Here is a 10,982-nt window from a genome sequence, read left to right on the forward strand (position 1 = left end):
ACAAAAAGCTTCTGCAAAGCAAACAATCAGTGAAACTAAAAGAGAACCTACTGAATGGCATAAGATATTTGCAAATGATATATTTGATAAGGGATTAGTATCCAAAACATATAAAGAATGTATACAACTAAACATACAAAAGCTAAATCATCCAATTAAAAATAGAAGACATGAACAGACATTTCCCCAAAGAAGATATACAGATGGCCAACAGACACATGAAAAGATGCTCAATATCACTCATCATCAGGAAAATGAAAATGAAAACTACAATAAGATAACACCTATCAGAATGGTTAAAATAAAAGACATAAGAAACAAACGTTAGCATGAGTGTGGAGAAAAAGGAAACCTGGTGAGAATGCAAACTGGTACAGACACTGTGGAAGACAGTATGGAGTTTCCTCAAAGAGTTAAAATAGTAAAAATAGAACTACCCTACAATTCAGTAATCACACTACTGGGTATTTACTGAAGAGATACAAAAACATTAATTCAAAGGAATACATGCACCTCTATGTTTACTGCAGCATTATTTACAGTAGCTGAATTATGGAAGCAGCCCAAATGTCCATCAATAGATGAATGGATAAAGAATATGTGGCATATATTACACAATGGAATATTATTCAGCCATAAAAAAGAATGAAATCTTGTCATTTGCAACAACGTGCGTGGAGCTAAAGAGTATAATGCTAAGCAAAATAAGTGAGTCAGAGAAAGATAAATACAGTATATCTTCATTCATATGTAGACTTCAAGAAACAAAACAAATACACAAAGGACAAAAGAAGACAGAGAGAGAGAAAGAGACAAAAAACAAGAAACAGACTCATAACTATAAAGAAAAAATTGAGGGTTACCAGAGGGGAGGTGTGTGGGGTGGGGGTGGGGGGATTGGGTGAAATAGGTGATGGGGATTAAAGAGTACACTTATCATGAGTGGCAGTGGGTAATGTATAGAATCGTTGAATCATGATATTATACACCTGAAATTAATATAACACTATATGTTAACTAAACTGGACTTTAAAAACCTTAAAAAGTTTTTTTTTAAAGAATTTCAACGTGGTGATGGGAGATCATTAAACCAAGTGCAGGGCTCTTCAGCCCAGGGGCCTATTTGATTGCACAGTCCATAGGCCCATGAAGCCATCCTTGACCACATGTGTACATTCCTGCAGGCAACTCTGGCGACCTGAAAAACTGTACTCTATTTCCAGTTGTTTGCTGTGGCACCTTGTTTATGTGCACATCCCATGCATTTTTCTATCTTTCACCATTAAAATAGCTCAGAGCTATTAATCTCTGTGCATCAATCATATTCCCAGACCACCATATCACACTAAGAGAACAGGAAACTGAGCAATCCCACTCATACTATCAGAGGATGCCAGTTCTCTACTTTTACAAGGGTCCTGAAAGAAGTGAAAGGCAGACAACTTTCCAGAACTTGGCAACACCCTGCATCAAGCAAGGGAGAGACCCCTTTAGGGACCACTCCCCAGAATCTTGGATCCTAGGGCAAGCTAAAAGAGTTTTGCCCAAGTTCACTGGTCCCTGTAAAAGCAGGGGGTATGGACCCCAATGATGACAACTTCATGACAACACTGTCCCCCTACCCTACTCTCACATCAATGCATTCAGTGGGACAACCAACTCACCACCAGTATGTACCTGCTCTCTGGCCTTGCTGGGGCTGCAGGCTAGTCTACTCCAAGAGTTGGTAAAGAGCTCAGGCAACTCGTAGTAATGTAGTAATTTTTTTTAAAACTAATTTAGAGCCAGAGCTATCAGAGAGGAAGGAGTGATACTGCTTCCGATAGCTTCTATGAAAGTCACAGGTTATCATATATTACTCAAATTAGGGTGACCACAGAAATCCATCAGTCAAAACTGGGACTTTTTAGGAGTAAAACAAGGGGCTGTTAATAATTATGCTAGGAAAGTAGGCATAATCTAGGACCGTCTCTGGCATGCTGATACACATGGTAATCACCTTGTTGTTTTCTACTATGCTCATGCAAAAGTCATTGTTCCCTAGCTCATATTACCCAGTTTGTTTTTCTATTCAAATGATTCGCATATGTAGTTCACATAACCTGTGCTTTTATTTGAGAGAGAAAGAGAGAGCATGGAAGGGGGAGAGGGAAGGAGAGAGAGAGAAAGACAGAGAGAGAGAGAGAGAGAGAAAGAGAGCGCGCACCCACACGTGAGAGGGAGGGAGAGAAAATTCCAAGCAGGCTCCACAGTGTGAGCACAGAGTCCTATGCGGGGCTTGAACTCACAAACTGTGAGATCATGACCTGAGCAGAAATCAAGAGTTGGACGCTTAGCCCACTGAGCCACCCAGATGCCCCTGACCTGTGCCTTTAAAATGGTTAACTCTAACTGTGCTTGACTATCCCTATCCCTCTAACTTTTAAAGGCATTTTGAGTTAGAATTTTAGCCAAATTCTAATTGCTAACTCTTCCTTTCCTATTCAATAGTAGACCTAACTAGAAATAAGATTCAACTCGCTATAAGTTACATAAAACTCCCCTAATTGGTAAAATTTCAACCTTCCCTTTCTAAACGTTTGTTGTTCATGACAATGACTCGAGCTTCTTAAAACAATTAGTTCTCAAAGAGCAATTAAAAAACAGTTATATTTAACTCACAGATGGACAATCCAAAATTAATTCTTCAACGGTTACTAAGTCCAGGCCAAGATTTTCTGCTAGAATTTCAAATACATATTTGTATGAAGGGTCAATTTTCATTTTTCGATTTTCCCTTGCTTCTCTAAATCGTGCCTAAAGAATGAAAACCACGGAGAAAAATTGCAATTATGAAGAAAGACCACCAAAAACAAGTAATGTGACATTAAAGTGACACTTGAAAAATCTTATTATAAGCAAAACCTGTCTCTCTTTTAATGTTTCCTGTATATTTGGAATGCCGCTCATGCTTCGACGATATCGGGATGATTTGCGGGAAGACACATCAGAAAGCATGGACTGGCCCAGTCGGACTGCAGACCTAGGTCGAACTCTAAATCCAAGGGGCTCATCATCATCAGAAGGAAGAAGATTCAGAAAATCGCTTCCAGAAAGAGCAGGACCTCCTCCAGAAAGAGAGGCAGTCTCTACCACGGAGGTTGTACCCGCCACAGAAAGCAGAGTCTCTTCCTCCAAAGGAGAGGCCTCTTCTCCAGGAGCGGCCGGAGCCTCATCTCCGGGAGCGGCGGTACCTTCTGAACCAGGGGGGGCTGCCTCTCCTGAAGAGGGAGGAGCTTCTTCTTTCGGAGAGGGTGGACCACCTTCTTCAGAGCTCATGTTGGCCGCGTTTTCCTCCCACAGGGCACCTGGATCTTCAAAACCTATAAGTATACAATGTTTTCTTATACATGGGATGCTTTGTGTTAATTTATTCCTCCCCTTGAGTCTGGACAGGTAGCAAATCATCTATTTCTCTGTTCCTATATTAACTGAAGAAGCAAGCTCATAGGACTAGAGAATAATTTTTTTAATGAGGGACAGCACACCCATACCTAGGGGCCTTTTGAAAGTAGAAGAGTGCCTCCTGACTGATGGGACTCTAGGGGACTGCCACTCCACACACATTCCATCCCTGTCACAGTAATTACTGCACCTGACGGGAAGGCACCTGTCCTCAGGTATGTAAGGGCTGAAAAAAGATTGAAAGCCACAGCATTAGAGCTGAGATACTGACTCACTTCTCCGAGACAAGGCAAAGAACTACATGGTCGGAAATATTCCTTGCATGGAGGAACTCTGTGATGCAATTCACCAATCACTCAACTCTCCAGCCATCTCATCTACATAAGCATATCCAAGAACCCCCCAAAAGCATAAAACACCCTCTTAGCAGTATGAAAATTAATAAAAGGAAACCTCATTTAGAATGTTTTTGGGAGGCCAGCAGGCAGAAGCTCTCACACACTACTAGCCCTACCGCTGGTTGTGAATCGCAGACCAAATAGGAAGAGCCTGACCTTGCAGGTGGGTACTACTTTCCTATTCAGCAGGATTAAGAAAGACTTTCCCTTTCCTCAGCAATAGCCCAGCCAATCACAACTCAGCCAATGAAAAAAGCTACTATACCTCCAGCTCCCAGCTTACTCCAATGGACTTTTTGTTTATAACAGCCTTCCCAGTGTCCCCATAAAATGTGAATGTGACTATTTTTTTTAATGTTTATTTATTTATTTATTTATTTGTAGGAGAGAGGGAGAGAGACAGCGTGAGCAGGGGAGGGTCAGAGAGAGAGGGAGTCACAGACTGAAACAGGCTCCAGGCTCTGAGCTGGCAGTCAGCACAGAGCCCGACACGGGACTCGAACCCACGAACCACGAGATCATGACCTAAGCGAAAGTCGGACGCTTAACCGACTAAGCCACCCAGGCGCCCCTGAATGTGACTATTTATAAGTATAAATCTGACCTACTCAATCAGAAAAGCTCTAGATACAGGGTTATAGAAGTTATCATGAGCACATTAAGTAGGAAAATTAGAAGACACCAGTGGAACAGGAGAAAAATGTTACTTATAGAGAAAGAAACCACATTTTAGGATAATAATCAAACTTCCATTGAAATAAACACATTTTCAGGATATGGCTAAGAGCCGGAAGCCAGGATAATAGTAAACACCTGAAGAACACAACAACATAAAATTTCAAAGCAGAGAGTTCAAAAGAAGACAGAGAAAGAGGATTTTTAACGGGAAATTCTGAGGACACTGGTGCACACCTGACCTAAGTGAGATGGCCCTTCTTTGGGAGGGATTTGAGCAGTCCTCCATAAGGCACAGAGACAGCCTGTAGCCGGCACCCCACAGCTGCCCCCTCCAGCTTTGCTGAAGGTCCCATAAACAGCTGAAATTGCTCTCTTTGATACCCTAAATTGGCCTACTCCAGAATGGAAATACCCAAACTGACCTATCTTTTTGCTACCAGCTAAGCACTCATGCCCAAGATACGCAAATAAGAACAACTGTTCCCAAACTGACTGCAGACTATTTTTTTCTCACCCCCCTCTCCTCTCTCTTTTATAAACTCCAGTTTTTGTCTTTGATCTTTGACCACAATCTAATGTCTACTTTCTTCACATGTGAGTACATTTGCTTCAAAAGTAACTAAGTAAGCATCTCTGAGTTACTATTGACATGATGATCTACAAAGCCGGGGAGTCGTGGGGCACCTGGGTGGCTCAATCAGTTAAGGGCCCGACTCTTGATTTTGGGTCAGGCCATGATCTCACAGTTCATGGGATCAAGTCCCATGTTGGCCTCTGTGCTAACAGCACAGAACCTGCTTGGGATTCTCTCTCTCCCACTCTCTCTGCCCCTCCCTCACTCTCTAGATCTCTCTCAAAATACATAAATAAACTTAAAAAAAATACCCAGGAGTTGTGTTTGCATTATATGCTTATGCTTGAAATTGCCCTAGAGGAGTTGACCATGCTATCTATAGTACCTCAAGAACAAGTATAATGATACCTATTAGGGAAGTCATATCAACTGTCTGTCACTCTGTTCTAATTTACGCTTTTGAATTCTGCAAAGCAACTCACTATACTCAGCAAGAGAATCATGCCCACTCTCAAAGGATATTATCAGGCATGATTGTCTGGTTTCTGAAACCAAAGCAAAATTTACTTTAATTTCAATAGACTGGTAAATCACATACACTGACTAAGCTCACTACGACTGGAGAGCTTCTCTGTAGGCAATCCATGCTTTTTCTAGAACCACTGTTATTTATGCCACTATAGAGCCACTACTGTTTAAGCCATCAGGGAAAGGCAAAATTAAATCATGATATTATGTTTAAGAAGTCAAGAAAGTATGCAATTAATCTTAATGAGTTTTTCATCTAAAAACGGCCACTATTTTTTAAGTGTTGGCACAGATTAGATGTTCAGAAAATGTTATTTTTCCACACAGTTCATTCCCTGAGGAGTCCAGATAGCCGACATTCATGGCACATAATTTCAGAACTAGAAAAAAAAAACTTAGAAAGTATCTGATTCAGCACTCCCTTTTTACTGCTAATGAAACTAAGACCCAAGGAAGTCATAGGTCTTACCCAATCACACAGACAAAAATGATCTTTCTAAACTTCGGATCATATCATATCACTGCCCTACTTAAAGTCCTCCTTTGGGTGCCAAATACAAACTCCTGTGTCCTCCAGGGCTTTCCTGACTCAGTTCCAATCTCTCTGGTTTCTTCCATTACCTTTGCCCTGGGTGCTGCCTGAGGTCACAGCAGCTCTGGAAGTTTCAAAAAAAAGCACTGTTCTCTCACCTCTAGTCATTGGCTGGGAGCTCACAGCCTAATGAGAGAGGCAAACATACCAACACTTACAGTTTCATTACAGTCAGCCAAGGTGTGTACAAGAATCTGTAGCATCAGAAGAGAAAACTCAAGAAGGAAATCTCTAAGAAGGAGCTGTTATTTAAGGTAAGTCTTGGTAGAGTACATATGAGTTCCATGGAGAAGACTGAGGAAGTAATATTTATTGTCAACAATTAAATGTCAGGTTCTATGCTTGGTGATATAAAGATATATAGATCTAGATACAGATATAGATATATAACAATGCTTGATAAACACATATATTTATATATATAAAATAAATGACCAACAAGCACATGGAAAGACACTCAGTGCTCAACTAAGAAAATGCAAATCAAAACCACCAGGAGATGGTACTTTACACCCACTGGGATGGCATTAATTTTTTTTAATTTTTTGTACTTTCTATTTTTGAGAGAGATACAGTGTGCATGTGTGCACGCATGCTCAAGTTGGGGAGGAGCAGAGAGAGGGGGACAGAGGAGCTGAAGCGGGTTCCATGCTGACAGCAGAGAGCCTGATGCAGGCCTTGAACTCATGAACTGTGAGACCATGACCTGAGCCAAAATCAAGAGTCGCACACTTAACTGACTGAGCCACCCAGGTGCCCCTATAAATTTTTTTAAAGACAATAAGAAGTGTTGAGAAGGTTGTAGAGAAATGTAAATCGTCATACATTGCTGGTGGGAATGTAAAATAGTGCAGTCTCTGAGGAGAACAGGTTGGTAGTTAGTTCCTCAAAAACCTAAACAAACACAGAATGACCACAAGAGCCAGTAATTCCACTCCAAGGTAGAATTCTACCAATTCCATGCAAGAGAACTGATAACATCTGTTCACACAAAAATTTATATATAAATGTTCATGGCAGCATCATTCATATTAGCCAAAATTGGAAACAACCCAAATGTCCAGTTAGGTGATTAATGGATAAACAAAATGTGGCATACCTTATAATGGAATATTATTTTGTCATAAGAAGAAAGGAAGGACTGTTACATGCTATAGCATGGATAAACCTTGAAAACACCACACGAAGTGAGAGAAGCCAAACACAAAAGGCCACATATTGTACAAGTCTTTTTATATGAAATTTCCAGAAAAGGCAAATCCGTAGAGACAGAAAGTAGATCAAGGGTTGTCAGAGGATGGGGAAGGAAGAACTGGGTGTCTTTTTTGGGTAATGGAAATGCTCTGAGATTATATGGTGATTATAGTCGCACAACACAGTGAATATAATAAAAACCATTGAAAGCGATGCCTTAACATGGTGAATTTTATGTTACGTGAAATAAGTTTATAACTCAATTTTAAAATGCTATTTTTAGGGGAGCCTGGGTAGCTCAGTCCATTAAGCTACCAGCTCCTGATTTCAGCTCTGATCATGACTTCACGGTTAGTTCAAGCCCTGCATAGGGGCTCTGCACTGTTGTAGCCTGCTTGAGATTCTCTCCCTCTCACCTACTCTCTCTGCCCCCCCCTTGCTCTCATTCTCTCTCACACTTAAAATAAACTTTAAAAAAATTATTAAAAAATAAAATACTATTTTTTTAAAAAAGGATAACCACTGCAGTAAGGAAATGACCAATTTATTGACCATCTGTCAGGAGGCTTTAGTTTGGAAAACTTGCCCTCAAACCCACCAGGGGAAAAAAAGAAGGCATTTTGAAACTAAATAAGAAAGGTAAAAGGAGATAGAATTAGTTTAAGCACAGATGACTGTTACCCCTCTGTAGTCACCAGATTCTCCTCTTGCTCAAACAGCTATTTGTGATCTTGCAAAGAAAGAATATTAAAGCTAAAAATGCTTAATTTAGTCCTGAATATCACCGGTTGGGTTAAAGAGTACCTATGGTTATTAAGGTCAGGCTGAATCCCTAGCCTTAGAGAAGGAAATTTCATTGAAAGCAAGTACAGAAAGGGAAGAAAAAGTGAACGCTTCTCCCCTGTTCCTGTGCCCCACCCCCAGCCACCATGCAAAGTGGCATAACTTTGCCCTATGTGCCCAGGGCCATGATGCTCACCCCTGGAGGCAGAAAACAAGACTAGGCTCTTGTCCTCAAGGATTCACAATGCTATTGGAGAGATAAAGTAATCTTCGCAAATCCGTCAAGAGTGTAAAATAGCAGAGTTCTACTGGAAAAATAATTTAGAGAAAAAAAGAATTAGTGTCAACAAAACACAAAGAGGATTTCATGGAGGATTTGGGCATAAGTTGCCTTTGAAGAGTAAGTAGGATTCAGTAAGAAGAGAAGGAAGAAACCTAGAGAAAAAAGTAAAGAGGTAAAGACAGGAAAAGCCATGAGGAGGCCAAAAAAGGGAGAAGCTAGTTGGAAAAAAAAAGAAGCTTAGAATTATGTCATACTATTTTTATTCTTCCAAAAGACTACAAACAACAAGGATTCAGAATCAATTAAAATAAGTAAATAATGAATGATAAAATATGTTTTTTAAAGTATAGATCTTAATGTTAACATGTTAGAAAATTGGCTCAATTCTTTTTTTTTAATTTTTTAATGCTTATTTTATTTTTGACAGAGAGAGACAGAGTGTGAGTGCGGGAGGAGACAGAGAGAGAGAGAGGGAAACACAGAATCTGAAGCAGGCTCCAGGCTCTGAGCTGTCAGCACAGAGCCCGATGTGGGGCGTGAACTCATAAACTGTGAGATCATGACTTGAGCTGAAGTTGGATGCTTAACTAACTGAGCCACAAAGAAGCCCCTTTTAAGATTTTACTTTTAAGTAATCTCTATACCCAATGTGGGACTTGAACCCACAAATCAAGAGTCAAATGCTCCACTGATCTAGCCAGCCAGGTGCCCCAATATTTCAAGCTAAGGACAGGATAAGCTCTTATTTTGTAAGCATTAAAGTGTGTTTACGGTTAGTAGTCTGTGAACAAACACCAAATATGAAGAAACTGATAACCAGGTATTAATCACTACTGTGGCTGAGAAATAAATAAATTCTAAATAATTTGTTATGGTTTAACATTTTAAAAATAAATCATATATCTAATAATGGGATTTGGGGGTGATGGAGCTGATGGCCCAGAAAGAATTCTTGAAAATGTCTCTGGTGTAAAAAATGTGATTTTATTAAAGCATGGGTACAGGACCCGTGGGCAGAAAGAGCTGCACTGGGTTTGTGACAGGTGACTGATTACATACCTTCAGGTTGGGAGGGGGTTAGGGACAGCATAAGTCTCTAAGGAATTCTGGAAGCAAGGTTTCCAGGACCTCGAAGGGTTAGCTGCTGTTAGGAAAACATCATTTATTACTGTTTAGTAAAACCTGAGGCATGAGACTTTTCAGATGTATATCAGAGGCCATATGCTTGGAGTATAATTGCCAACTTAGACTTGGGGGTTAAAGTAAAGATTTGCAAAGGAAGTTTTATGTGTTTAAGGAGACACTCAGGATCCAGAGGGGTCAGGATAATGGTAAGCCAAGATTCCCTTTTGCCCCTGTTGAAGTATCATCATCAAGGCAGCTGAGCTCCTAGAGGGAAGTCACTCTGCCTGTTTCAAGGACTCGCCAATGGGCTATAAGCAGTAAGGGAATTTAATTTTTCATTTGCCTTTCTTTCCCACATCACCATGGCAAGCACTTAAACTCTGCTACATCTTGAATTACATCTTGATGAGGGTGATATCAGGGCTACAGGAAATAGAGTCTACAGGTTTCTGGAGATTAGGCTACGGATAAGATTGCCTTTTTCTTGCAGTTTACTAAGTTATCCATAAACTGAAAACAACTCCGGTTCTGCATGCCTGTGATCTCTATCACTCAACCATTTGCTTTCTTTCCTTTCCCCCATTCTTGAGCAGCCAGGAATGTCTGAGGAATATCCCACATGTCCCACCTGGAGGTGGGGGTGGGGTGGTTAAATAAACCACTGCCTATGTGGGGAGATTGTGCCTAGGGGAGGTGCAGAATTCTTCCTCTTAACAAATAATTTGAGATGCATTTTCTATGTGGCTTGCAAATGCCAAATCATATTTGGCATGTAATGAACTTTAAAAATAAAATATCAGCTTACTACTTCCAAAGACTGATGCAACCATTTAATTTTAGGTTAGGAAATGTATACAACTACTTTATGTAGAATTCCTAAAAACTGTAGCAAAAGTCTGAATAGAGTATATAGTTGAAATGGGAAAATCTCAGTAAACATGAATTAGCTTAGTATATTATACACATTATATCCTTTTGTATGTATATGTATGTATGTGTGTATGTATGTATACAGAGAAGCTGTTCACTTCAACATGTTTGCAACAGCAAAACAACCACAAAAAAAAGCACACTTCCTGAAAACATCCAAAAGGTCCCCTATAAAGGACCCATCATATACCTGAAAGGAATATAACACTCTGTGTTATACTTCACTTTTTACAAAGATGCTAAATGTAATAGGTGCTCAATAAGTGGTAACCACTTACAGAGAGAGAGAGGAAGGGAAGGAGGGAGGGAGGGAGGAAGGAAGGGAGGGAGGGAGGGAGGAAGGAAGGAAGGAAGAGGAGAATCTATTAATTCAAATGTAGTACTAAGACCAAACGCTTGGTTCCTGGACCTGTTTTGAAAGCATAGACAGAACTGTAGTTTATTAATTGCATT

The sequence above is a fragment of the Crocuta crocuta genome, unplaced genomic scaffold (genome assembly GCF_008692635.1).
Source record: "Crocuta crocuta isolate KB4526 unplaced genomic scaffold, BGI_CrCroc_1.0 scaffold132, whole genome shotgun sequence".
Lineage (NCBI taxonomy): Eukaryota > Metazoa > Chordata > Mammalia > Carnivora > Hyaenidae > Crocuta > Crocuta crocuta.